The 6,257-nt window shown below is 28.8% G+C and overlaps 1 non-coding gene across 1 annotated transcript; it reads left to right on the top strand.

Annotated features, from left to right (window-relative positions):
• Window positions 1-4,617: 4,617 nt before the first annotated feature.
• LOC112941602 (small nucleolar RNA Z221/R21b) lies at window positions 4,618-4,712 on the top strand. The gene has a single exon (XR_003247025.1). It is a non-coding gene; the product is annotated as a small nucleolar RNA Z221/R21b (small nucleolar RNA).
• Window positions 4,713-6,257: the final 1,545 nt, after the last annotated feature.

Here is a 6,257-nt window from a genome sequence, read left to right as displayed (position 1 = left end):
AGCTAATGCTTCTAGCTTGGACTGGATCTTCCTCTTCATGTCTTGATGCCTTGAAGTTCCGGCATGGACTAGCTTTTTATGTATTTTAGCTTCTTAGATATTCTTAGATTAGTAATTTGAGGATAGATGTTCTTGTGATGATGACTTCCAGATTTTGGGGATAATAATAATTTGAGTTTTAGAAGTTATTTAATTGATTTTCATTAATGAGTTTAAGTCTTCCGCATTATATTGTGTTATTATATTCGAAATGTTGGGTTTTGTATTGATTGGTTCGCTCACATAGGAGGGTAAGTGTGGGTGCCAGTCGCGGCCCGATTTGGGTCGTGACACAAACACATCAACAACTTTTTTTTTAACTTCAACACTTTTATCCAAACGCATAACTGCTTATTTTAAAAATAAGTTTCAGCACTTTCAAAAGTACTTTTTTAAAGCTGCTTTTATTAAGCCCGTCCAAACGGGCCCTAAATCAATCCAAACTCCCTTTTTATCTCTGTTTATCATAGTGCTAAATAGTGTTAGACAGAGGTGGATAAAGTTAGTAAATAAGTTCGCCTTAGTACTAAGTACGTGTAACTTGAGTAGTATGTAATAGGACCACACAAAAAGTTGAAATAAAATATCTTCTGTATTTGTAAAAGCATGTGATTTACCGGTGCATAAGTTGATCAGTTAATGTATTGAGCATCCATCAAAGAGATACAATGCAGGTTGATGTTAAAAAATTTTTTGGGTACGACAACAACAATTATATTCCACGTTACTGTTAAAAAGACAGTTAAGCTATTTAAATATTACTTTATTAATTATTATATGTATAAATATAATATTAGTTAACTCTAGTTAACAATAGATCCTTGTAGTTAAAAAAATAACACATGTCATTTATTTATTCAATGAATGTATACATGCGGTGCGGGTAAGTTTTTCCCCCTAGTTGTTTGTTTGATGCTTTGCTTTCTGATTCCGAGGCTTGGGGATGAATAACATGTTTGTTATGATTCCTTGAAGTGCTCTATTTGTGTAAATTGTTGGTTTATTAATGGTAATCTTTCACAATTTACCTAAAAAATAAATTTTAAAATATATTAGGCAAGATCATTAATTATATTTTAGTTTTTGATAATTTTTTCATTTCTTTTTCATTAAACCTTAAATTGTAGCTTTAAATAAATACTCAATTTATAGATGGAAAAGAGGGTAATTTTTAAGGTGTTTCATTTCTTTAAAATTACTCACCATCTTTTTTAATGATAAAAATTAGGACAGTAATAAAGCTTCACACATCAATACTGATGAACTAAAATATGCAAATGAAGAAGTTCGTTAAGAGTCTACAGAGAATTTAAATTGATATTTTAAGAAGGAATCTTAATTGTGACTGTGACTCACAATTTGTGAATGAGTTGACCTTTTGCAACGGTAATATACTCTATTGTATTTCAAATTAATTATCATATTTTATTTTACGAGAATCAGAAGTATGTTATTATAGTTTTTTTATTGTGTTAACATGAGAAAAACTATAATTTATATTATTTTTTATATAATTATTATTGTTTTGATCTATTCAATTGATTCTCACCATTAAGTAAAATAACTCTTCATAAACAAAGAGAGTAGTGGATAATGCAAATAATCAAGAGGGGGAGGGGGGGGGGGGGGGGGGATAATAATACATAATTATTGAATTTCCTTGTTTGAAGATGAGTTTAAAAGAATCTATTTTGGCTTATTGAAATTTTAGGTGGCAACTTGGAAAAAATATTGAAATTAAACGTTTGAGAATCCAACTTGAGAAATTTAAATTTTATATTCTGCGTGGCGTCTTACATATATTATGTCATATAGAATGTGTATCTATCATTATCATGTACATAAGAGTTGATTTTAATAACAACTTTCACATATAATAAACATAAAAAATCACATTTTTGTATGTTATAGCTATAATATGTATAATTGAGTTCGGAGCCTAAAGGGTATAAAATGTTAACAAAAATTCCAAAATGGTATATAAAATTTTATATTAACCAAAATGGCAAAATCGCTAGAATAACAGCGATTTCCTCCGTTGGAAAAAGTAAAATCATTGCAGTAGCAGTAATTTTGCAAAATGTAATTTTTTAAAAAAAATTTAAAAAAATCGCTGCCTAGGTATCAATTTTGTTGCAAAAAAGATTTTTTTTATTGCAAAAAAATGAATCGCTGCCAAGGCAGCGATTTTTAAACAATATATATTTTTTTAATATAAAACACTTCTGCTGGAGCAATTAGTTCAAAATGTTACTTTTCAAAAAAGGGAATACTTTATACATTTAATTCATTTACCTTTTTTTTTCAACTTAGAATTTAGTCTTTTCTAGTCCAACAATACTACCTACCTAACAAAAGAGGATCCCATTGAAGAGGGCAAGTGAATTGATGAAATTATTAAGGGTGAAAAGTGAAAACATGGAAAATTACCAAGCAAAATAAAAAAAAAAGTGAAAACATGGGAAATCACCAAGCAAAATAAAAACAAAAAGATTTAAGATAAATCGAATAATATAATGGAGTAAAACGATATTTTATTTTATATATATATATATATATATATATATATATATATATATTGCCTTAGTTAGAATCGAAATGATTATATTTATAACCATATCTAAACTAAAGTATGTAAGACTTCATGAATCAAAACATGTTATAATTTATTTTGATAAAAGACGATATAGTAAAACTCGAGCTCTGAATCTCAAGCACGTGAAAATTCTTCTGATAATCAAAAAAAAAACTACAAGTTCGAACAAATTAAATTTTCAGGTAACTTCCGTTGTTTGTCTGATTCATCCTCCATGGATTTTTGGTAAATAATCGAATGGACAATATTCTATACCAAATAGGAAATTTTGTCAAATCGCTTCAGGTGGAGCGTTTTAGTAAAAAAAAATTGTGAAATCGCTCCAACTGGAGCGTTTTATTAAAAAAAATTGCAACAAAATCGCTGCCTAGGCAGCGATCTTTTTATTTTTTTTAATTGAAAAGTAACATTTTACAAATTGCTCCAACAGGAGCGTTTTATTTTTTTTTTTAAAATATCGTTTAAAAATAGCTGCCTTAACAACGATTTCATTTATTTAATAAAAATAATATTTTTGCAACAAAATCGTTGCCTTGGTAGCGATTTCTTTTTTTTAAAAAAAAATTGCAACAGAATTGCTGCCTAGGCAGTGATCTTTTAAAAAAAATCACATTTTGCAAAATAGCTGCAGTAGCAGCAATTCTGCTTTTTCAGGCGGAGGAAATCGCTGTTATTCCAGTAATTTTGCCGTATTGGTTAATATAAAATTTTATATATCGGTTTGGAATTTTTGTTCATATTTTATACCATTTAGGCTCCGGACTCGTCATAATTGCGCTCCATAACAAACTTTATGTTTACTATGGCTATTAATAGGTATATTTTGTTATACATGTAGAAAAGAAACATTGTATAATCTGTTTCGGTATAAATATACAAAAAAATCAATTGTATAATCTGTGTTTGTATAAAGCGAGAAAGACAAAACAAAATTGGGAATGAAAGATCTGTATTTGTATAATCTTAAGTGTATAGGACGAAAATATATGTATTTGTATATACAATTTTCTCTCACTTTATACAAACACAAACATAATTTATACATTTGTGTTTGTAAAAAGTGAGAGAGGCGAGCGAGAGTGGCGAGCGAGATCAGGGAGAGGGGAGAGAAGGAACGAAATGATATGTATATATTTAATTTTCTCTCGCTTTTACAAATACTAACACATTTTACACATTTGTATTTGTATAAAGTGAGAGAGGCGAGGAGAGACTGTCAAGCACAATGACAACACTTTACTACGAGTTACAATTAAATCAAACTATGATTACAACATTTAATTTAAATTAACAGTTTACTATTTTATACAATTTTTCCTACTTTAATAATGTTTTTTTTTCATTAAAATTGATTGACTACTCCTCAGTGTTAACTTTTTATCATATTTTTATTATGGGAAAAGGTCATATTTGCCCTTGTACTCTTAAAAAGGGGTTATACTTACCCTTTGTTATACTTTTTGATTATATTTGTCCCTACCATCCAACTTTGGGTTTATATTTACCCTTTGGGTTGTTAAGTTCCACATCACCCTTTTTTTTATCCTATGTGTCTTCTACATGGATATAATACTTTCTAATTTAATTATTATACCTCATCTCCAAAGAATTGAAAGGAATAAAGTGAAAAAATATTTTCCAATTATTTCCAAAAATTTGGCTATCCGAGATATTTAAACACAATCTGCAGCTTCTCAATAACCAAGCGGTGACTTCACCATCTTTTTTGTACTATATAAACGATATCACTAAACAATTGATCTCCAGACCTACCTACCGCCGTTTACTCTTTATTCATCAAAAACTTGAGAAATTGGAAAAGAGATGAAAATTTTTGGGAAGCATTTGGCGTGAGCCGTGGGAAAAGATAAATCTATCATATTTATGATATGAAAAATATTGCCTACACCGCCAAGCCCATGGCTTCCAATTATTCCTCCCTTTCCATACAATTTTTTTCAGTTATTTTTTTTTTCAGAAAAAAGGAGTTATGAGATTTAGAGATTGTCATATACCACTTACAAATTTAATTGGAGTGATGATAAATTTCTTATAGCCATTTTATTTCTGAGATCTTATACATATAATTTTTTTTAAATAGAAAATTTTTGTGGGAAATGGAAAGGAATGAGGAATTTGGGAAGCTTCTGGCATGGCTGGAATGAATTTTGCCATCCAAATGTTTAAACACGTTAGAAAATATTTTTTTACTTGATTAGTTCCAATTCTTTGGGGTGAGGTGTAAATAAAATTTGAGAAAATTATATTCAAATATGAGCCATGTGGAATAATAAAAGGGAGTGATGTGGAACAAAGCAACCCAAAGGGTAAATATAAACCCAAAGATGGATGGTAGGGGCAAATATAACCAAAAAGTATAACAAAGGGTAAATATAACTCTTTTCTAAGAATACAGGGGCAAATTAAGACCCTTTTCCGTTGTTATATATCATTTTCTTTGTTAAAATAAATTTTTTAAGTGTGGGGCGGAGCAAGACATAAGTTAATTTTTTAAAAGGGGAAATTGTATATAATAGCAAACTAATAACCTAAAATAAATGGAGTAGCTAGGGTTTGATTTAATTGTGCTCCATAGCAAACGTTTGCAAAAAATTGTCAGACGTCTCTCTCCCAAATATCTCGCTCGCCACTCTCCTCCAATCTCTCCCTCGCTTCCTCACTTTTTATACAAACACAAGTGTATAAAAATTGTTTTTAATTGTATAAAGCAGAGAAAATTGTATAAATACATATATTTTTGTTTCCCTCTCTCCCCTCTTCCAGATCTCGCTCGCCACTCTCCCAAGTCTCGCTCGTCACCCTCACCTTTCTCGCTTATACAAACAGAAGCAAAATGTATAAATTATGTTTCTGTTTTAATAAGGTGTGAGAAAATTGTATATACACATGCAAGTACATATATTTTCGTCCTATACACTTATAATTATACAATAAAAATACTCCTCTGCCCAAATTCTTTTGTCTTTCTCTCTTTCTCGTTTTATACAATTTTCAAATTATATCTAATTTCTCTCTTTCTCGTTTTATACAATTTGATTCAATTGTATATTCCTTGTCAAGTCTCTTTTGTCTTTCTCTCTTTCTCATTTTATACAAATTCAAATTGTATATAATCGTTCTATACACTTATAATAATACAATTCGTTTTATACAATTTGTTTTTATACAATTCTCTGCTCAAGTGTCTTTCTCTTTCTTGTTTTATACACTTTGTTTTATACAATTTGCTTCAACTGTATATGTATAGCGAATTATACAGTTTCTATGTTTGCTATGAAGCGCAATTATGCAAACTTTGTTATAGCATACAAATATAAATTTTTTATTTGCTATATGTGAAAGTTGCCCATTATAAAATAGTAATAGAGCTGGTAATGAAAAAAAATAATAAATAATGGGGAAATTTTTACAAATAGTTATTATAGGAAATTTAATTAGGTTTCTTAGTTATTATTTATCTAATAACGCCACATAGTTATAGTTTCAATAGTTATGGAATATGGATTTTTTTGTTTGTATACTTCACATGTATTTATATAATATACAATGCGTTTTTCAAAAATTTTAAATAAATACATAGTTATAATTTCAATAGTTATGA

This window comes from Solanum lycopersicum, chromosome 5 (assembly GCF_036512215.1).
Source record: "Solanum lycopersicum chromosome 5, SLM_r2.1".
Taxonomy (NCBI): Eukaryota; Viridiplantae; Streptophyta; class Magnoliopsida; order Solanales; family Solanaceae; genus Solanum; species Solanum lycopersicum.
The sequence above is the reverse complement of the archived record's forward strand: the minus strand, read 5'-3'. Positions and strand labels throughout refer to the sequence as shown.